Source organism: Prionailurus bengalensis, chromosome X (assembly GCF_016509475.1).
Source record: "Prionailurus bengalensis isolate Pbe53 chromosome X, Fcat_Pben_1.1_paternal_pri, whole genome shotgun sequence".
Lineage (NCBI taxonomy): Eukaryota > Metazoa > Chordata > Mammalia > Carnivora > Felidae > Prionailurus > Prionailurus bengalensis.
Window position 1 is genome coordinate 12,333,398 of NC_057361.1, and position 23,635 is coordinate 12,357,032.

A 23,635-nucleotide genomic window follows, 5' to 3' on the forward strand; every position below is an offset into this window, starting at 1 on the left:
TTTGAAAAAATTTACACAAAAGTAAAAAATATAGTAATAAAAATTACAGATATTTTTAATAAAAATTAAAAATAAAAATGAGTTTTTTCTCTTTCTGTATTCAAGAAAAAGAATTGTAAAAGAGAAAAAGGAAAAAGAGAGAGAGAAAAAATTGAATAGATGAACCTGCTAACAGATTGAAGTAGGACTGAAATTGCTTTGTTTTCCCCTAGAGGTCAGTCCATGTAGCTCTCTATAGTCCATAAATTAAGCCGGTCGTGAGGTTTGTGTTCTTGAAGAGCGAAGTTGGCCCAGTTGGGCAGGGCTTGGTGTAACAGCTCTGCTCTCCCCTAGATGGTGCTGCTAGCCTACTGGGGTGGATTGTTGTGGTGCTTGTCGGTGTGCATGCGCGGGAGCGGCAAAAAATGGCGCCACCCAGCCACCCAGTCTGTTCTCCTGGATCAGCAATCATGCACTGGTCCTCTGTCTTCAGCTCTCGTCCACTCCCCGCTTTTCCACTCTCTGTGACCAGGCCCCAGGCAGTACCTCTCTCCCAAGTTTTGTCTCAGATGTGGCTGTTTTCCCTGGCCCCTTACTTCTGAAGGACTGCAGCTTTGACCCGTTCTGCCCCTCTGGGGGAGGGTCTCACTGAGCAATGGCTGAATGAGCAATGTCTGAATATCGGCTGCACCCAGGTGCCTGCTGGACCCTGCTGTTGCCGGTGCCCCGAGATTGCAGTCAGGTTCCAGCCCACCCCCAAAAAAGATCACGAGACAGTATAGCCTCAGTGTTTCAGGGACCATGGAAAATCGCAACATACATTTGGCACCAGGCTTCATCCTCAACAACTTTGCCCCAGCACCAGCGAATGTGGCTGCCTTCCAGGGTCTGCTGGGACCAGGTGGCTTCAACAGTCTCTACCAAATGTCCTTCCATCAGTGGAACTGCTTTTCCCCGTGTGGCCTGGGAACCTCCCGGATCCCACTCTGTTCCTGGGGATTCACCTTTCCCACCAGAGCACCGCCATGTATCGAGTTACGGAGTTGCAGCCTTTGCGTTCCCCTTGTTTACAGTCTTAATGGAATTTAAAGCCTCTCCTTTCTCCTTTCTCCCTTTTTAGTTTAGTCCCTGTGGCTGTTTCCAATTTTCCACTTTCTCTCCAGCTGCTTTTTGGGGAGGGGTGCTTTTCCCGTATGCTCCCCTCCTCCCCAGTCTCCATCCTCTCTCCGCCCGCAAAAGGGGTTCCCTACCTTTTGGGGCTTCCTGATCCCCAAGTTCAGCTCTTCGTGTCATGTACCTGCTGAATTCTGTGGTTCAGGTTGTGCAGATTGTTGTGTTAATCTTCCAATCGGTTTTCTAGGTGTGTAGGATGGTTTAGTGTTGATCTGGCTGTATTTCATGGACGCAAGACACACAAAAAGCTTCCATGCTGTTCCGCCTATATCATATGCTTTTAAATCTAATTTACTTTCTTTTTTACTATAATAAAAAATGCTGTGATAAATATTCTGGAAGCTAACAATTTTTTTCTCATTTGTAATAATATCTTTGGTATAAATTCTTAACATTTAAATTTTGGGGTCAAAAGTTATGCAAAAATGTAAGATTTTGATATATGTTAATGTCCTTTCAAAAGTATTAAGTCAATGTACATATTTTCTGCAGCATAGGCATGTTCATTTTCCAGTATCCTGCATCATTGTCCTCAAAACACTTTTGGCGGTACAAATGGAGCAGCAGTATATAAATACTGCTTTGATTTGCAATGCTTTGTTTCACCTAAAGCTGAACATCTTACATGTTGAATGACCATTTGTATTTCTGTTTTGTAAATTGCTTATTTGATCCTTTGTCCTTTTGGGGGGCCAGAGTGTTTATTTTTCTGAAATTTTCTGTGTTGCACATTCTTTGTCAGATATCAGTTCCCCCTTTCAATTTGATATGAGATTATCCCCTTGCATTTTCCTGGAAAGCAGTCCTATATTTCATGTTATGTGCACATGGTTTAAACTTTTTCTTTTACTCTTCAACAGTAATACCTAGCTGATGATGATGTTGTTCCTCTTCTGTCTCATTGCAGTGGCACTATCAGAACTGGGTGTTGTAATGGTGGGAATGACATGGACCCTTGTCTTCTTCCTCACCTTAATGGGGATGCTGCTCTTCCACAGGATCTTGTGAGTCATTTTAGTATTTTTTTTTACTTTTTAGAAAATTTTGTTAATGTTTATTTATTTTTGAGAGACAGAGAGAGTCAGAGCATGAGTAGGGAAGGGGCAGAGAGAGACAAGGGAGACACAGAATCTGAAGCAGGGTCCAGGCTCTGAGCTGTCAACACAGAGCCCAACGCAGGGCTGGAACTCCCAAACTGTGAGATCATGACCTGAGCGGAAGTCAGATGCTTAACAGACTGAGCCACCCAGGTGCCCTCAAAATCAACGTTTCAATCTCAAAAAATGTTATAACGAATCAAGCTACTCTTTTCTTTCTTTCTTTCTTTCTTTCTTTCTTTCTTTCTTTCTTTCAAAAAAACTTTTTTAATGTTTATTTTTGAGAGAGATAGAGTGTGAGAAGGGGAGGGCAGTGTAAGAGGAAGACACAGAATCCAAAGCAGGCTCCAGGCTCTGAGCTGTCAGCACAGAGCCCGTTGCGGGGCTCAAACACATGGACTGTGAGATCATGACCTGAGCCAAATTTGGATGCTTAATCAACTGAGCCACCCAGGCGTCCCTGTAACTCTTGAATTGACTAATAAGCTCATTTATTTCTAGTCATAGTTAATAATGAAAACATCTGTGACTATATATTTTCCTCTGACTACTGCTTTGGCCACACGACATAAGAGGTGTAGATGCACAGTGATCTCATTATCATTCATTTTCAAAATACACAGTTTTAATTTTTTCTATAACCCAGTAATTACTTAGAAAAGTGTTTTATAAATTTCTGAATCCCTTTCAAGTTTAACTAAACATACACAGTTAAACCTTGGATTGCGAGTAACTTGTTCTGCTAGTGTTCCGCAAGATTAGCAAACATTTCTAATAAATTTTAACTTGATAAATGAACAGTCTTGCAATACAAATAGTGTTCGTGATGTCACATGTCCCATGATCACAACTGAGCCAATGGTTCTTGAAATTCGCTTTGATAAACAAGTGCTTTGGATTACAAGCATGTTTCCAGAATGAATTATGCTTACAAACCAAGGTTTTATTGTATATGTGTATATCTTATTTTAAATAGCATTCATATTAATCTGATACATTTTTAATCTTAGAATTTATAAGAAGAAGTATGTACAATTTACCCACTAATATACAAAGATATTTCATTCATAACTTCAAGTAAGTATCTAACAATATTCTTTTCAAAGGAATCATGAATGAATACTGTGCTGTTAGAGTAAATTTCCTTTTTTACAATAAAAGCATTATAGGTGACTGTTTATGTTGTTTTAAAGCAGATTTATCAGAATATTAAAGAGCTATGATATATATAATTTCTAAGGTAATAAGATCTTTATATCAGAATAAAGCAAATTCCTTACTATGGGTTGATGCACTCATATGCTTGGATTTGTTTGACAACAGCAAAACAAATTGTCAGATGTGCAGCCCAGAATGTCATCATTCAAAATAGCAACTTTTATAGGTCCTGCCAGGGGATTAGAAAGACAGAAGCTCAAGTGACAAATATGAGACACTGTTAATAATTTGACTTCAAACCCAAAGACACCACAAGTTACATATTACATAGAGAGCACTAAAAATAAATTAATTGTTAAGTAGCTTTATAGAGATCTCAATAAAATAGATGGAAAAGTAAACTGGATCCTAGGGTTCTTATCTATCAATATACTGTCTTTACTTTCTTATACTTTTTAGTATCTTGCACAAACTTAGTATGTACAAGTTTTAAGTAGTGAACTTGCAGAGGATTCACCTGTATGTAACTTGCTTCATACAATGCTTATTTCAGCATTTCCACATATAGGAGCCCAATAACCAATCAGTAACAGTGGTAACGATGTCAAATAAAGCAGTTTCACTCATCCTGAATATGTTACTATTTACTTCCAAGCTTCAGAGTTTAGAGAATGAAGATAAAAAGTTCAGATTACTGTTGCCCTGTGCAATACAAAAGGCACCAAGTCTCCTGAGACAGGAAAAAGAAGTGGATTTCTCCATGTTTTTTTCATACTCCACAACCCTATTGAAAAGTAGTTACTCATACATAACTATTGATCTGCTGCCCTGGAGGATAAATTAAATATGAGATCACATGGAAAGAAGACACATGTGTCATTCCTTTAATTCATGCAAGATGCCTCTTAAAGTTCATAGTACTGTGGGACACCTGGGTGGCTCAGTCGGTTAAGTGTCTGACTTCAGCTCAGGTCATGATCTCACAGTTCGTGAATTCAAGCCCTGCATCAGGCTCTGTGCTGATGGCTCAGAGCCTGGAGCCTGCTTCAGTTTCTGTGTCTCCCTCTCTCTGCCCCTCCCCCGCTAGACTCTGTCTTTCTCTCAAAAATAAACAAATGTTAAAAAAAATAAAATTCATAGTGTTGTAAAAGCATGTAGGCATATGTATATCCATTTACTTGCAGTCAAACGAGAGATGGTAGAGGCCAATGTCCCTTTTGAATTTTGACCCTGATTATTCCATTTCATTATCACAAACAGAAATTTACTAAACCTGTAGCACCTAAATCTACTACAGTAAACTGTGAAACCGTTTAAAATATGATATTACCCTGTAAATTTTTATTGGCTTTGGAAAATGTATCTGACATTAAAAGAAATAAAATAAAACCTTTAATCATTGATTATAGACCTTTTATAAAATAAAAACCTGTACTTTTAAAACTAGCATCTCAATTAGCAGCACTCACTAATTTTCTTTTTTTTTTTTTTAATTTTTTTTTTCAACGTTTTTTTTTTTTATTTATTTTTGGGACAGAGAGAGACAGAGCATGAACGGGGGAGGGGCAGAGAGAGAGGGAGACACAGAATGGGAAACAGGCTCCAGGCTCCGAGCCATCAGCCCAGAGCCTGATGCGGGGCTCGAACTCCCGGACCGCGAGATCGTGACCTGGCTGAAGTCGGACGCTTAACCGACTGTGCCACCCAGGCGCCCCACTCACTAATTTTCTTGAATAGAAGTTGTAGATGTTTTTTTAAGATTTTATTTTTAAGTAATCTCCACACCTAGAATAGGGCTCAAACTTACAACCCTGAAATCAAGAGTTGTATACTTTACCAACTGAGCCAGCCAGGCGCCTGAAGTTATAGATTTTTAATAAAATGTGATCCTTCATAGTTTAATTGGAATGCAATTAACATATCTATATAGTAAACAATTTCAAGAAGTTTATAATAATTGCCCTAATATTTTCAGAGTACTTAGAGAGGCAACAAAATGATTCTACCCTCTTTAAGCTATCATTAGGTTATGATAGTTTGCATCATATGGGGATACAAAAAACAAATAATCCAGTGAAGAAATGGGCTGAAGACATGAATAGACATTTTTCCAAAGAAGACATCCAGATGGCTAATGGACACATGAAAAGATGCTCCACATCACTCATTATCAGGGAAATAGGAATCAAACCCACGAGGAGATATCACTTCACACCTGTCAGAATGGCTAAAATTAACAACACAGGAAACAACAGGTGTTGGTGAGGATGCAGAGAAAGGGGAACCCTCTTGCACTGGTGGTGGGGATGCAAACTGGTGCAACCACTCTGGAAAACGGTGTGGAGTTTCCTCAAAAAGTTAAAAATAGAAATACACTGTGACCCAGCAATTGCACCCAAAGGCTACAAAAATCTGATTGGAAAGGGTACACACACCCTGATGTTTATAGCAGCATTATCAACAATAGCTAAACATTGGAAAGAGCCCAAACCTCAAATGTCCATCGACTGATGAATGGGTAAAGAAGATGTGGTACACACACACACACACACACACACACACACACACAATGGAATATTATTTATGAAAAGGAATGAAATCTTGCCATTTGCAATGATGTGAATGGAGCTAGAGAGTATTATGCTAAGCAAAATAAGTCAGAGAAAGACAAATACCATATGATTTCAGTCAAATGTGGAGTTTAAGAAACAAAACATGAACATAGGGGAAGGGGGGAAAAAGTAGCTTTGGGTGTATTGCGTGGTTCCAAAAGATCTAGGTGGAAAATGAGAATAATGGAGTTTGGGACTTAAAAAACCACTTATAATATAAAAGTTGGGATATTCTTAATCACTTTTTTATCTTAAGCAATATTTGCTTAAATTTATTAAAGGCTAGGTGACATAGATTCTAAATATAATGGATGGATGGGGCGCCTGGGTGGTTCAGTCAGTTAAGTGTCCAACTTCAGCTCCAGGTCATGATCTTGCAGTTCGTGAGTTCGAGCCCTGTGTCAGGCTCTGTGCTGACAGCTCGGAGCCTGGAGCCTGCTTCCAAAATTCTGTGTCTCCCTCTCTCTCTGCCCCTCCCCTGTTCACACTCTGTCTCTCAATAATAAATAAACATTAAAAAAAAATTAAAAAATATATATATAATGGATGGACTTGCCCTGCAAGAGTCACCATGATAAATAATCTCAAGGGTTAGTCACATTTGAGCACATGACTCTTCATCTTGCCCTCATCCCAGTAAGCTGAAGACAAGCCCTTCTTGCAAATCTCACTTAGTGTTGCTTAACAGTAGCTACCACATAAGATTTTGTGAGTATCAAATGAGATCTGTATGCTTTATGCTTAAATAGTTCCTGGCATGTAGTATTCATCCAATAAATGCTAAATGCTATTAATAATAAATGATATAACATGTTCACAGATTGAGAAAAAATGGAGCAAAATGTTGGTGAGGAGTAGAAATCAAAGGCAAAGCAGTCGAGTGAAAATTTCCAGTCAGTATCTAAAATGTCAAGGCAGAGTAATGTGGGCTAACCATTTGCATACATGTAAGGAAAGTAGCCCAGGGCATGACCCCCAAACAGCAGACACCTGTTATTTCACCACAGATAATGTGTTGCTGCTAGAACCCAGAGAAATGGGCAGCCTTCTTTTCTGAAAGAGTAAACTTGGGACCAAGATGTGGGGAAGTTTTGGGTTGTCTTCTTTCTCCTTCTTTCCAGCTACTTCAACTTCGGTCTCTTCAGTAAAGGCAGGAGTGATTCATAATGCAAGAACTACTTTGCTACATGTGGGGGGAGAGCGAAGTCCAGAGTTATGAACCAAGGACAGCAAATATGTTGATGACGCTTGACTTACTCAGCATATCCTTAAGCGTCTACTACTTTAGGATTCACTACAAAGCAAATAGGTTCTCAGTGAGCTTCTGTTATTAGGTATCTGATGTGGTGTCTGGCCCTTACTGGGCACTTTACAAAAGTTCCCTGAATTTGGTCTTAAGCAAATAATCTTTGAGCATTTGTCAGCACCAGAGCACTCAGGGAGGGTGAATGTTGTTGAGAAGCAAAAGTATGACACTGACAATTAAGGACGGTACTATTTTTTAGTTAACAAAAAAAAAAAAATTTTAATGTTTATTTATTTTTGAGACAGAGAGAGACAGAGCATGAGCGGGAGAGGGGCAGAGAGAGAGGGAGACACAGAATCCAAAGCAGGCTCCAGGCTCTGAGCTGTCAGCACAGAGCTGGACGCGGGGCTCAAACTCACGAACCACGAGATCATGACCTGAGCCACAGTCGGACACTCAACCGACTGAGCCACCCAGGCGCCCCATTATTTTTTATTTTTTAAAAAAATCTGTCAACTGACAAAGGAACATTAAGAAATGCAGTGACTAAATGGACTTTTGGAGCATTGGTGAAAGTTTCTGGGGGAGGTGAGATGTTCGGGCTGAGTCTTGCACAACAGACCAGCCCTGGAGAGGACAAAGACAACCCCGCCTGTGTCGAGACACAGAGGAGGCCTGTATGTGGGTTGCAGATGGACATAGCATGGGATGGTGTGGAAGGGGTGTAGGAAGCTGGAGAGGCAGATTAGGACCAGGCGATAGGCGTTTTACAGACTACCAGGGAGTGTAGACTTCGTTTGATGTCCAGTGAAAGGCCAGTTAGAGTTTTTAAATTAATAGAGGCACACTCAGATTTGCTCGTAGGAGCAGCACAGCGCACGGGTGTGCGAGAAACAGGTGCCAAGACACCAGCCATAAGCCAGTTCTAATGAATCAGGGAGGACATGGTAGGGCTTCCTTGATGATAATGCCAGTCGGTGAGGAGAAGGGACAGACTCAAGAGGCCTTTAAGAGACAGAATCGACAGGACTTCCCAGCCATTGATTATGGCAGGGGAGGAAGGCAAAGCAGTCAAGGACCACAGAGATTTCTAGCTGGGAAAACTGAGTGGAAGAAACACTCCTACTGTGTTCATGGGGTACAGAACAAGGGGCGGGGGGGGAAGGAATGTGATGAGGTCTGTTGGAGAGACCCTCAGGACAGCGAGGCTCGAGGCAGCTGGAACCCCCTCATCTGCTCTAAGCCAAACCTTGTTCCGGGGTCCCCCTGGCTGACCCCCATGGGTCTGATCTCCCAGCAGCTCCACCACCTGCCCCCACCCCACCACTGCTGTCCCAACAGTTTTCCCTCTCGGTGCTCCTGCAGTCACCACACCCGTGAAGTTTTATTTTTTCTCCCAGCTCTGTTACATCGGGACCTGCTTTTCAGATTAGCTAGCACCCACCTCAGCCCCCTTGCTTCTTTCCTCAGATTGTCTGTTCACAATCTGAAACACAATGGAACAGTGCAGAATTAGTAAACCTGAATCCAATCTAATATATCCTTTAGTGCGGGTGTCACTTTCCAAGTGTAAACAATAGCTGAGGCCCAGAAAAAGTGGCATCAAGTCTACGTCACCTCCTATTATTTCCAAACTCCACCTCTCTCGCTTCATTCACTTACTCTACAAACTCTTCTCCCCTTTCCTTCCTGCCTCCAGAGCCTCCCTGGCACTCCCCTCGTTGCCTCAAGCACTGTGGGCTGGAGAGAGAGAGAGGGAGAGAGAGAGAGAGAGAGAGAGAGAGAGAGAGAGAGAGAGACAGAATCCCAAGCAGGCTCCACGCTGCCAGCGCAGAGCCAGACATGGGCTCGAACTCACAAAGCGTGAGACCATGACCTGAGCCGAAACCAAGAGTCGGACACAACTGACTGAGCCACCCAGGCGCCCCTCAATCCCCTAACTTTTATTCTCTCCTTTTCTTGTGTTCTCATAGTATTTTTTTTTCACATTCGTACATGCAAGTGTTGCCAACATGATTTGCTCTTGTGTTCTACAAAATTGAAACTTCCTGGAGGGCAGGGGCCTGCTGTATTTGGTTCATTTTTGCATTTTTTATGGCTCATGAATATTTGTTGAATATAATTGAATTGACTAATTCTAATCATAAAGTTGATTTCTATGAAGCCCAATACATTTTTTTCTCATTCCTAGACAGAAAAAAAACAACAACCAATTTCCAGGAACTATCATCAACAAGGCTTTGGAATATTTTTGTCTCCATCCTATTTTATGCCCTATTTAAAAAAATTTTTTTTTGGGGCGCCTGGGTGGCGCAGTCGGTTAAGCGTCCGACTTCAGCCAGGTCACGATCTCGCGGTCCGGGAGTTCGAGCCCCGCGTCGGGCTCTGGGCTGATGGCTCAGAGCCTGGAGCCTGTTTCCAATTCTGTGTCTCCCTCTCTCTCTGCCCCTCCCCCGTTCATGCTCTGTCTCTCTCTGTCCCAAAAATAAATAAAAAAAAAAAAAAAAAAAAATTTTTTTTTCAACGTTTATTTATTTTTGGGACAGAGAGAGGCAGAGCATGAACAGGGGAGGGTCAGAGAGAGGGAGACACAGAATCGGAAACAGGCTCCAGGCTCTGAGCCATCAGCCCAGAGCCCGACGCGGGGCTCGAACTCACGGACCGCAAGATCGCGACCTGGCTGAAGTCGGACGCCCAACCGACTGCGCCACCCAGGCGCCCCTTATGCCCTATTTTAGGACAAGAAAATCTTACAAAACTGTGATATTGAAAAGGCTCATCAAGTTTTGTAGGTTAATTTTACAGCCATAATCATGATGATCTTTGATGTATTTCCCACAGGCTAACATTGCCTTACTTCAATGGAAGTGAATCATTACTTCTTGGAAACAAAAACTAACTGTAGTTGTGCCAACATCGTATTCCTAAAGTGGGACTTTAAACAACAGTTTCTCTTTTCTTTTCCTTTTCTTTCCTTTCCTTTTCTTTTCTTTTCTTTTCTTTTCTTTTCTTTTCTTTTTAAAGAACATATGGGCCTGTGTGTTCCATCCTGTGAATGAAGACCAATAAATCATGAGTTTTATGTAGTAAAAGTATGACTACGGAGTGTTCTGATATTTTCTCCTAGAGGTTTAATTATTTACACTGCTTCTTAGATGTTACGCTGAAAGTTCTTCATGGTCTTGGCATACAATGCTTGCTGCTTTTCCAGGCGAAAATTCTTGCAACCATACATGGAATAGCATTTTCTGTCTTTGATTGCCTATCAGGCCACCTGGTGGAGTTTAACCAGAGATATTTACCCTGCCCATATGTACTTCCTTTGCCAGCCTTTTTAAAGAGGTAGGAGGGGCGTCAGGGCATGTACCACTTGGGTTAGAAGCTCTCATTTTCATAACAGAACCTTAAACTGTCCTCCTCCTAGCTGATATAAAAGCATATGAATTAATTCCTCAAAGCTTCTACCCTTAAGTTTTGGCCAGCGACAATGGCCTTGTACTCTCTTCTGCCTGAGAGTTAGCAGCAGCCCTTTAATGAGAAATGTGGTTTCTGAAAGACTGTAAGGACCTCTACTCCTACAACTCAGACATACTGGACAGGTTGTTGCTTGCATTCATTCCCTCATTCTGTAGTGTTGATCAATCACACAACTTTTTCCTTCCATTTTCCTTCCTTCAGCCCCCAACTTCCCAGTATGGTTGCCCAGTCAGCTACTATGAATGGATCAGAGTTGAAATGCTAGTTGAAACCTACTTGCCATCCTGGGGAACAATAATCTAAATGCTACCCTGGGTTAGGTAAGACCATTCAGGACCTGTATACTTTACTTAGTTGGACAGGAACGTTTGGACATGGCTTAACACACTGTGCTTTGTGCTTATGGCAATGATTTATATGACATTTATATTCCACTTAGCTCACGACACTATCTTTGTGAGAAAGCAGGATTTCTCTTAGTACTAAAAATCGAGAAAGCTTTACTTCCCAAATCGATCAGCTTTTGTGTTATGAACCCTGGAAAACCTTAAAATGATTATCATTCTCTCTTTTGATGGGCATCCAGAGGTTTACAGTCAAATCTCTGGCCTGCCTTTCACAAGGACATTTTCCTCTGTGCTCACAAGGGGAAAGTTCAGGATCTAATGGCTTGTCTACTTGTCTATCTTATCATTGGCTACATTACTCTGTTTCTTTTAAGCTCTCCTTTCCTTGATTCTTTCAGCCATTTCATTTATCCAGCATTGTCTATATTTTCTTAAGTTGCCTCAAATCATTTGGGGAAGAAGTAAGCTATTGCTAACTACATAAAAAGTAACTCAGTAACTCAGTCTGTATTCAGTCTCATTTCCTGTTATTTTTAAGGCAAGAAATCAATGACACTTGAAACATTTTATGTAAATAAAGCAGAGTTCTCAAGGTCAGAGTTAGCTGAATAAATTCTCCGTTGAGAATTGTTCTTTTCTCTGTGTACCTTCTAGCTCAACATTGTGAATGTTCCCACCATCTTCAGGGCAGAAATGGAATGGAGGGGGATGGGAAGGAAAAGTAACTAATATGTTATCCTAAAATCATTATTGCTGGCCAATGAAGAGTTACATGTAGCAAATCTTGCTACTATGGAGGGAAAAAGATAGCTCTCTCTACATGAGTTAAAGGGATGTACATTCAATGAAGATTTATTGAGAATTTATTGTGTAAGGGGCCATAGTAAGTACTATATTTTCTGCCCCCAATATTCCTACTAATCAGATCAAGAAGTCCTGTGGTTATTATCAGATGACAAAAATAATACAGTTTAGTGACAAATTCGATGTCCTTTATTCAAGGGAAAACAATGCATGGATTGTGGGGGACAGTGCCTCACAAGCAGGGCCGCACTGTTCCTGATGGATGTGGGGCAAGAGTGAGTTTCAGAGAGCATTAGAAGAGGCAGCCCAGAAACAGCATGATTGGGTAGGAAGCCAAGAACTTTCTTACGAGGCTAGGAGGTCCTATCTTCCACGGTAAGGTAGGTCAGCTAAAGCAAAGCTGGAGGTACCTGGTGTACCTGCTGTACGTTAGGTTTTCCTGACAAGCGTTTCCCATAAGTGCTGGCTGACTTGGGTTTAGAACTGGGATGTGGGCAGGGCTACTGGAGCAGCCTCCAGTTTGTGGACCCCAGTATACAAATTAACTTTATCATTACCAAGTCCTTTTTCCACCTGTCAACCCCCTTGATGCACCTTTCTTAACTCTCCAGTCATTTCTTGTTCTTCAGAACTGAAGTTGGGACAACTTCAGGCTGTAAGATCCTTGAGGCTCATTTGTCACTGGACTATGGTACTAAATAAATATGGTTTGAATGAATGAGTGAGACTGAATGGCTAGTGCAGAGAGCCCTGGCCCCAGGAGTGCTCATTCTGAGATTTTTGGATGGGAAAGAAAGTTGGTTATATATAACCTCTTCATCGTTTTCCTTCGGGACTCAGAGTTGTAAATGGAGGAAGCAAGGATAGCGGAGTGATCTCAGAGTCCAGGGCTACAGCCAGAGTTTCATTCTAAGCGGGGGTGATGTCAGGTCTGGCCCTAGACAGCGAGAGCACAGTAGGTACCCAGGAAGGGTCCTTGGGAGGAGACATCAGGAAATACGGGGTTGCTGATTACTCCAAAGCATCTGTCTAGCACTTAAGGTCAGCTGAGGAGCTGGAAGGAGCGAGGTTTTCCAGGTCACGTTATAGGGCATGAAACTTGGCTAGAAGGAACATAGGTTTAATGGACATGGAAACTGGCCAGAAGGAACATGGTTCTGTGACCCATCTGCCAGTTGTGTTTACCCACTAAACGACTACGTTGCTTCTCATCAAGTCATGGCGTTTGGAGCCAGGAGGAATCTGAGGAAAGTCACATTGTATTCATTTTCTTTTTTTAATTTATGTAAAAGTTTATTTATTTATTTTGAGAGAGAGCGTGCATATGCATGTGTGTGCACAAACAAGGGAGGGGCAGAGAGAGAGAGTATCCCAAGCAGGCTCCTCATTGTCAGAGCAGAGCCTGGCTCGGGGCTCAAACTCACAAACTGTGAGATCATGACCTGAGCCGAAATCAATAGTCACATGCTTAACCGACTGAGCCACCCAGGTGCCCTAGGAAAGTCATATTTTAGACAAGGACCATGGGTCCACAGCCTCCTTTCATTATACACATGCCACTGGAACCAAGCTCTGGGGCCTGAGTAAGATTCTCAGAACCTGAGCGACCCCCACAGGCACTCCCTGAGGTGTCAGGGACCAGGACTCGCCAGTGGGGAAACAAAAAGGTTGCGGCACATACAATAGATTGAGGTTGAGACAGAGTGCACCTAGCTTTCCTGGTACTGGATGGGCGAGGCCATAGAAGGTTGCAAGGATGTGGCATGGGCAGAGAACAAAGAGATAGCCCAATTGGGAAGGGCATGGCTGAATAAGAGGGGCATGACCACTGGGTGTGAATGGGGTATAGCTATGATGGGAGGGGAGTGAACATTGACTAGCACACAGGCCAGCCAGGGGAGTGGCCTCAGAGGGAGAGGAGTGTTGGATACAGAAGGGAATATAGTTAAGACTGCAAGAGCATGGCCTTTAGTGAAGGTGTCTGGCAGATTGGGAGGGGGCTTATTTATGACAGGTAATAGGGAGCAAGGCCCTACAGGTAGAGGTGTGCTCACAGATGAACTTGGAGTACTTAGCTTCGCCAAAAGAAGTGTATTGGGAGGTAGGAAGTGGCTAGGAGTGAATGAAAGGAACTGCCAGTTGGTAGTGATAGGGGTGTGACCTGAACAGGAAGTACATGACCAGGTGGAGCCCAGTGGCATGGCTTTGAAATGATGGGCATGGATGTAAAGAATTACAGAAGGGTGTTGGGGCAACAGCCAGAGACCAGAGAGACATGAAGGGGGCATGATGAAGGGTGGCCCAGATGGACCACAAGAATGTAGCCATAATGGGAGGGCTATTGCTCATGCAGAAAGGTCAGGAGAAGTGCAGGAGACCATTTATCTATACATCTCACAATACCTTGTCTTTCCCATAATTCCTTGTCTGTCCCCAAAGTCTCTACATCTCCCAGAATTCCTTGTTCTCACTCACAGTTCTCTACTGTAACTCACAATCTTCTCCCCTACAATGCTTTGTTCTTTGCCATGCTGCTTCTTTCTCCCTCTTAATACTTTTCTCCCACATTTCTGTTTACACACATAATTAATTCCATGTCTCCTGCAATTCTTTTTTTTAACCATCTTTTTTTTTATTGAGGCATAATTGACATATAACATATTAGTTTCAGGTGCACAGCATAATGATTTAGTATTTATACATATTGCAAAATGATCATCACAGTAAGTAGTTAACATTTGTCCCCATACATAGTTATACATTTTTTCCCCTTAGGATAAGGACTTTTAAGATCTACTCTCAGCAACTTTCATGTATGCAATACGGTATTATTAAGTATAGTCATGCTGTTCATTACATCCCCATGACTTATTTGTTTTATAACTAGAAGCCTGTACCCTTTGACCACATTCCCTCCCCTCAAACAACAATCTGTTTTCTATATCTATGAGCTTATTTGTCTTTTTTTTAGATTCCACATATAAGTGGGGTCATAGAGTATTTATCTTTCTCTATATGACTTAGCATAATGCCCTCAAAGTCCATAAGTGCAAATGGCAGGATTTCATTTCTTTCTTCTTTTTTTTTTTTAAGAGAAACCATCTTAGGGGTGCCTGGGTGGGTCAGTCGGTTAAGCGTCCGACTTCGGCTCAGGTCATGATCTCTTGTGGTCCATGAGTTCGAGCTCCACGTCGGGCTCTGTGCTGACAGCTCAGAGCCCGGAGCCTGTTTCAGATTCTGTGTCTCCCTCTCTCTCTGACCCTCCCCCGTTCAAGCTCTGTCTCTCTCTGTCTCAAAAATAAATAAACGTTTTAAAAAAATGTTTAAAAAAAAGAGAAACCATCTTAATGTTTATTTCTTTTTGAGAGAGAGAGAGAGAGAGAAAGAGTGAGCATGAGCAGGGTAGGAGCAGAGAGAGAGGGAGACACAGAATCCAAAGCAGGCTCCAGGCTCTGGGCTGTCAGCACAGAACCCGACGTGGGGCTCAAACTCACAAACTGTGAGACCATGACCTGAGCTGAAGTCGGACGCTTAATCAACTGAGTCACCCAGGCGCCCCAGGATTTCATTTTTTTAACGGCTGAGTAGTATTCCACTGTGTATATTTGTATGTATGTATGTATGTATGTATGTATGTATTCCACAATTTCTTTATCCATTCATCCCATTAATAGACACATGGGTTGTTTCCATATCTTGACTATTGTAAATAATGCTACAATGAACATAGGGGTACATTTTTCTTTTTAAAAGGTAGTATTTTTATTTTCGTTGGATAAACACCCAGAAATGGAATTGCTGGATTGTATGGTGGTTCTATTTCTAATTTCGGGGGGAATTCTATACTGTTTTCCATAGTGGTTACACCAACTTACATTCCTACCAACAGTGCATGAGGGTTCCCTTTTCTCCACATCCTAGCCAATACTTGTTATTTCATATCTTTTTGAGAACAGCCATTCTGACAGGCATGAGGTGATAACTCATTGTGGTTTTCATTTACATTTCCCTGATGATTAGTGATGTTGAGCATCTTTTCATGTACCTGTTGACCATCTGTATATCTTATTTGGGAAAATATCTATTCAGATCCTCTGATTTTTAAATCATGTTGTTGTTTTTTTTTCTATTGAGTTGTAGTAGTTCTTCATATATTTTGGATATTAACTGCTTAACAGATATATGATTTGCAACTATTTTCTCCTATTCAGTTGGTTGCCTTTTCATTTTATTGATGGTTTCCTTTGCTGTGCAGAAGCTTTTTAGTTTAATATAGTCCCACTTGTTTATTTTTGCTTTTGTTGCCTTTGCTTTTGGAGTCAGATCAAAAAGGCATTGCCAAGACCAGTGTCAAGGAGCTTACCACCTATGTTTTCTTCTAGAACTTTTATGGTTTCAGGTCTTACATTCGAGTCTTTAAATCATTTTGAATGTTTCAGTATGGTGTAAGATAGTAGTCCCGTTTCATTCTTTTGCATGTAACTGTCAAGTTTTCCCAGCACCACTTATTAAAGAGACTGTCCTTTCCCCACTGTATATTCTTGGCTCCTTTGTCATAAATTAATTGGCCACATATGTGTGTTTATTTCTGGGCTATTTTGATCCATTGATCTCTGTGTCTGTTTTTATGCCAGTACCATACTGTTTTAATTATTATAGCTTTGTAATATAGTTTGAAATCAGCAAATGTGATGCCTTCAGCTTTGTTTTTCTTTCTCATGTTTGCATTGGCTATTTGGGTTTGTTTTTGTGATTTCATACAAATTTTAGGACTATTCCATTTCCGGAAAAAAAATGCCATTGGAATTTTGATAGGGATTGCATTAAATATGTAGATTGCTTTGGGTAGTGTGGACATTTTAACAATATTAATTCTTCCAGTTCATGAACCTGGAATATCTTTCTATTTATTTGTTTCTTCTTCAGTTGCTTTCATCAATGTCTTATAGTTTTCTGTGTATAGGTGTTTCATTTCTTGGGTTAAATTTATTCCTAGGTATTTTATTCTTTTCGATACAATTGTAAATTGGATTGTTTTTTAATTTCTCTTTCTGATAGCTCGTTATTAGTGTATAAAAATACAACAGATTTTTGTATACTGATTTTGTATCCTGCAATTTTACTGAATTCATTGATTAGTTCTAACAGTTTCTTAGTGGAGTCTTTATGGCTTTCTATATATAATATCATGTCTTCTGCAGACAGTGATAATTCTACTTCTTCCTTTCCAATTTGGATGCCTTTTATTTCTTTTTCTTGTCTAACAGTTCTGCTAGGATCTCCAATAGTATGTTAATAAAAGTGGTGGCAGTGGGCATCCTTGTCTTGTTCCTGATATGAGAGGAAAAGCTTTCAGCTTTCACCATTAAGTATGAAGTTAGCTATGGGCTTGTCAAATATGGTTCTTATTATGTTGAGGTATGTTTCTTTTATACACGCTTTGTTGAGAGGTTTTATCATAAATGGATGCTGAATTTTGTCAAATGCTTTTTCTGCCTCAATTGAGATGAGCGTGTGATTTTAATTCTTCATTTTGTTAATGTGGTATATCACATTGTTGATTTGTGGATGTTGGATCATTTTTGCATCACTGGAACAGATTCCACTTGATCATGGTGTATATTTTTTAAATGTATCATTGAATTTAGTTTGATAAAGTTTGTTGAGAATTTTTACATCTATGTTCATCAGGAATATTGGCCTGTAATTTTCTTTTCTTGCGGTGTCCTTGTTTGGTTTTGGTATCAGGGTAATGCTGGCTTTGTAAAACGAGTTCAGAAGTGTTCCCTCCTCTTCAGTGTTTTAGAAGAGTTTAAGAAGGACAGATACTAATTCTTTTTTGATTATTTGGTAGTATTCATCAGTGAAGCCATCTGGTCTTGGACTTTTGTCTTTTAGGTGGTTTTGTTTACTGATTTAATCTCTTACTAGTAAGTAGTCCATCTATTCAGATTTTCTATTTATTCATCACTCTTGGGAGATTGGATGTTTCTGGGAATTCATCCATTTATTCTAAGTTGTCCCAATTTGTTGGCATGTATTTGTTCATAGTAGTTTCTTATGATCCTTTGATTTCTGTTGTATCAGTTGTAATCTCCTCTCTCATTTCTGATTTTATTTACTTGAGCCCTCTCTCTTCTTTTCTTGGTGAGTCTACCTCAGTTGTCAATTTGTTTATCATTTCAATGAACCAGCTCTTAGTTTTGATCTTTTCTGTTGTCTTGTTAGTGTCTACTTCATTTATTTCTGCTCTGATATTTGTATTCCTTCCTTCTATTAAATTTGGGCTTAATTTTTTTCTTCTTCTAGTTATTTGAGGTATAAAGTTGGGTTGTTTATTGGGTTATTTATCTTATATCTGATGTGGGCATTTATCACTATGAACTTCCCTCTTAGAACTGCTTTTGCTGCAGCCCGTAAATTTTGGTATGTTGTATTTCTATTCTCACTTGCCTCAAAGTATTTTTTATTTCTTTTTAAACTTCTTCATTGACCCATTCATTGGTTGTTCTCTCCTGCAATTATTAGCAGCAGGCAGGTAAGAGGCATAGCTAGATGGCACAGGGGTGTGGTTATGGAGAACGAATGCATATGGCCCCAGCAAGAAAGGTATTGTGGTGCAGGAAATAGTGTGACCTCAGAGGGAGGGATATGACAGGGCATGACCACAAGATGAAAGGATGGGCCCTGCAGGAAAGGTGGATAGAAGAACAAGGAATGAATTCTCTTTCCTCCATAGCCATAGTGGGAAAGGCGGGTTGGCAGCTGGGTGGGGAGGCATGGTGGTCATGAAGTTGACAAAGCAGAAGAGGCAGGGCAAGCACAAAGAGTGAATTCTCAGTATCTCCCACAGGACCTTGTTTTTCCCACCATTCCTTTTCTCTCCCAGAATTCCTTGACTTTCACATATTTCTCTTCTCACCAACAAGTCTTTGTTTTATGTATTTTCTGTTTTAATTGTGTGTTTCCCAGGGTTCTTGGTGATACCTTGGTAGTGGGCATTCTATTCAGATGTGCAGGGGGCATGTCTCTAGCAGTAGCTGTGTGGTCACCACATTGATCAGAGGGCTTAGCTTGTGGCAATAAGAAGGAAAAGGACATGGCCTGATGGAATGTTAGGAGCTTGCCCAGGCTGTGGTGGCCAAGGTGGAGCACAAGGGTTGATTAGGAAAAGGAGGAGTATGACAAGGAGAAGGAATGGGTAGTGACTCAGATAAGAAAAGCTCGGTCAGCCAGAGTACAGGGGCATGACTCAAGAAAGATGAGAATGGCCATGAAGGAGCATAGGAGCATCCAAGGGAATATTCCAAGGACTAAGACTGAGCTCAGGTGCCAAGGCCAAGGTGAAGGGACCCATTTTTGGTCTCTTCTATAATACCTTGTGTATCAGGGTTCTGCAGAGGAAAAAAAAAAAAAATATATATATATATATACATATATATGTATATATATACATACACATATATACATACACATACATATATATGTATACATATACATACATATATACATATATATACATACATATATATACATACATATATACATATATATACATACATATATATTGAGAGAGAGAGAGAGATTGATTTTAAGGAATCAATGATTATGATTAAAGTATCAATGATACTCCAAATGATTATGAAGTTGTTAAGTCCAAAATCTGCAGGGTAGGCTTGCAGGCTGGGACTCAGGATAGAGTTAAGTTGAGTCCAAACAGTTGGCTGGCAGAATTCTTCTAGAGGAGGTCAGTCTTTGTTCTATGAAGGCTTTCAGTTGATTGGATGGGGCTCACTCACATTGTAGAGAATAATCTGCTTTACTCAAAGTCCACCAATTCAAATGTTAATCTCATCCAAAAGGACCTAAAAAAAAAAAAAAACCTTCATAGAAACATCCAGAATAGTGTTGACAGAGTATCGAAACATTACGACCCAACCAAGTTGACACATAAAATTAACCATCACACCTTGTCTCACCAAACTCCTCTCCTCTCCCACAATTCTCTGTTATTGCCCCAAATCTTTGATTCTCCCCAGAGTTTCTTGTCCCAGAAGGAAAAACACCTCACTGCTTCTGTCATCAAGAAAGCCTTGCTATGAAAAAAAGTAATCCTAACTAAATACTCTGTTTCATGACATATCAGATTTACATTCCAGTTCAAGCTTCTTATCTCAGCTTGGACTAGTAACTAGCCATTCCTGAGCTAGTACTTGGGTAGCACTGCCATTTTTCATTTATAGCCTATTCCCTGGTATATAACTGAGCAGTTACTGAGGTATTCAGTCAGCAGGAACTGAAGAGATGAAGGAATCGATGAGTCTTGAACATGACTTATTCACTAATATTTATAGAGCACCCGCCGGTGTGTCAGGTGCTATGATAAGTGCTGGGAATACAAAGTTGAACAAACTAGTCAAAGTCCCTGCTCTTATGGAATTCACATTCTAGTAACCAACCAACCAACCAACAATCCAAAATACAAACAAGTAAATAATTTCAAGTTGTAAGACACAGCATGAGGAAAATGAAACAGATAATATGATAGAGATAGAGAAGTAGGGCTGCTACTCAAAGTGTCTTTTGTGGAACATCAGGTTTGCATCTCCTGAGACCTTGCTTGAAATGCAGAATCTTGGGTCACACTCCAAAATCACTAAGTCAGAGTATGCATTGTAACATGATCTCCAGGTGATCCCTATGCCCAGTGTAGATGGAGAGGCTCTGGATGCAACTTCAGATATGGTCATCAGGAAAGACAGCTCTAAAGAGACAACATTTGGGGCAGCTGGGTGGCTGAGTCCGTTAAGCAGTGATTCTTGATTTCAACTCGGGGCATGATCTCGTGGTTTGTGAGTTCAAGCCCTGAGTTGGGCTCTGTGCTGATAGTGCGGAGCCTGCTTGGGATGCTCTCTCTCTCTCTCTCTCGCTCTCGCTCTCACTCTTGCTCTCTACTCCTCTCCCACTCTATCAAAATAAATAAATAGATAGATAGGTAAATAAATAAATAAAGAGACAACATTTAAACTGAGAACTAAATGATAAGAAAAACCTAGTCATGTAAACCTCCGCAAAGAGTGGTCCAAACAATAGGAACAGCAAAGGAAATGTTCTGAGATAGGAATGAACAGGGGAAGAGCCACCTGGGTGGCTCAGTCAGTTAAGTATCTGACTTTGGCCCAGGTCATGATCTCACGGATCGGTTTGTGAGTTCGAGCCCTGTGTCAAGCTCTGTGCTAAGAACATAGAGCCTGCTTCAGATTCTCTGTCTTGCTCTCTGCCCCTCCCTGCTCACTCTCTGTCTCTAAGTAAATAAATAAATGAACATTTTTAAAAAAAGGAATGAAGAGGGGAAGACTAGTGTGGGTGGGACAGAATGAGAGAGGGAACTTGAACTCCGCTGTTAGATATTTAGAAAAAGCCCTATAAGGGCACCCAGGTGGCTCAGTCAGTTAAGCGTCCAGCTCTTGGTTTTGGCTCAGGTCATGATCTCATGGTTCATGAGTTCCAGCCTGGCATCAGGCTCTGTGGTGACAGCGTAGGGATTCTCTCTGTCTCCCTCTGTCTCTCTCTCTCTCAAAATAAATAAAACTTTTTTAAAAAGCCCTATAATGAGAATTGTTGATTTGGAGCGACTACACAAAAACTCTGCATGCAAAGACCTCTATTTCTACAAATCAGAGCTACCAAATAGGTTTTTTGTATGTAGCCATTCACCCATCCTGGACCCATGACAGACATTATTAATCAGTCACAGAACTTTTTCCTTCTGAGCCTAGACAAATACACAAAACTCAGCATAGTTATTCAGGTAGCCACTACAAACAGCTTTAAGTTGACAGATGAGTTGAAACCTATTTGCCATCCTAGGAAAGATTATGAAAATGCTACCCTGGAGGGCCTGTGTACTTGAATGAACAGAAAATTTTGATGGTTCACAGAATTGATTTAATGCACTGTGCTTTGTGATTGTGCCAATAGCTTACATTGAGGGAATCTGTGTTTAACTCCTCACGACTCCCATTTCCCACTTAGCTTACTACATCATCTATATGAGGAAACAGGATTTTTCTCAGGACTAAAATGCAAGAAAAACTGTGTTTCTAAAAAAAAACAAAAACAAAAAAAAAACAAAAAAAAACACCAAAAGGTTGATTTTTATCTTAAGAAAACAGGAAAACCTTAAAATGATTGCTATTTCCTCTTTTCTATTGCTGTTCAAAAGCTTAGGGGCAAATCTTTGTCCCAAGTTAACAACTGTTCTGGATCTGGTGGCCTGCATACTTAAATGCTAATCTTATCATTGGCTGCTTTATTCTCTTTACATCAAGTTCCCCTTTCCCTGGCTCCTTAAGCTATTTGTTTTATCCAGTAATGTCAATATTTTAGTAAGCCACCTCAAATTGTCCATGGAAGAAGGTAAGTCATTATAAAAATCAACTCAGTGATTTATACAGGCTGTATTTGGACCATATTCTGTGAGTTCATTTTCCAGGCAAAAATGACTGACAGTTGAAACATTTTATAAATGAGGCAGGGTTCTCAGGGTCAGGGTGAGCTTAATACAACTGTTCTGTTGAAACTTGTTCTTTTCTCTGTGTTCCTTGTAGCGCAACATTTTGTATAGTCCCACTATCTTCAAGCCAGAAATGATATGGAGGGTGGGAAGGAAAGAAAAACTAAATATGCTATCACAAAATTATATTGTTGGCATATGAAGAAATAAATGTAGCAAATCTTACTGCTAGGAAAGGAGGAATGTTATCTATCTACACATGTGAAAAATATAAATATTCAATGAAGATTTATTGAGAATTTATTGTGTAAAGAAGTATACTAAGGCCGATAAAAGTGGCTTCCTGTGTTTGCTACCCAAAATATCCCTACTAATCAAATCAAGAAGACTTGTGCTTACCAAATCCTTTTCCACCTATCAGCCCCTTGCCACATCTTCTCTTTCTCATCATTTCTTGTCACATTGAGTCCCAAGTTGGGACAACTTCAGACTCTAAGCTCCTTGAAGCTCATCTCCTTTGTTACGGGAGCATGTACTCAAAAAATAGGATTTGAATTAATGAATCAGATTTCTGCACAGGGGTAGAAAAGCTGGTTATAACCTTCACATTTCTCTTGTGGACCCAGAGTTTTAAGTGGAGAGAGTAAGGCTAGCACAGTGATTTCAGAGCGCACACAGGGCTGCAACCAGAGTTTCAGTCTCATTGTGGTTCTGTCTCTACAGGCCGTAGACAGCCGAAGCTCACTGGGTGCCTAGCCAAGGTCATCTGGAGGAGGCATCAGGAAATACAGGAATTCTGTTTACTCCACTAGTCTGTCCAGCACTTAAGGTTGGCTGAGGGACTAGAAAAAACATTGGCCCATAGTTCTGGTTGAGAGGATGTGAAAACTGGCACAAAGGGGCAGTTTCAAATTCTAGTTCAAATGTGAAAACTGGCCTGAACAAACTCAGGTAAAGTGGACATGAAAATAGCGGGAAAGGGACACGGCTGCGTGACTCGTCCAATGCTTGCGTTTCCCTACTGAGCCACGTGCTCTCAGTACATTCAGTCTTCATGTTTGGAAATGGGAGAAACCTGAGAAAATCATTCTCTCTACACGAGGCTCGTAAGCCTGCAGTCTGATTGCACCCGACAAAATGTCGCTAGCGCTCAGTTCCCAGACCCGGGAGTGTTTCTCTAGAGACGGGGGGAGGCCGCCCACGCGATCTCAAATTCCTACGATCAA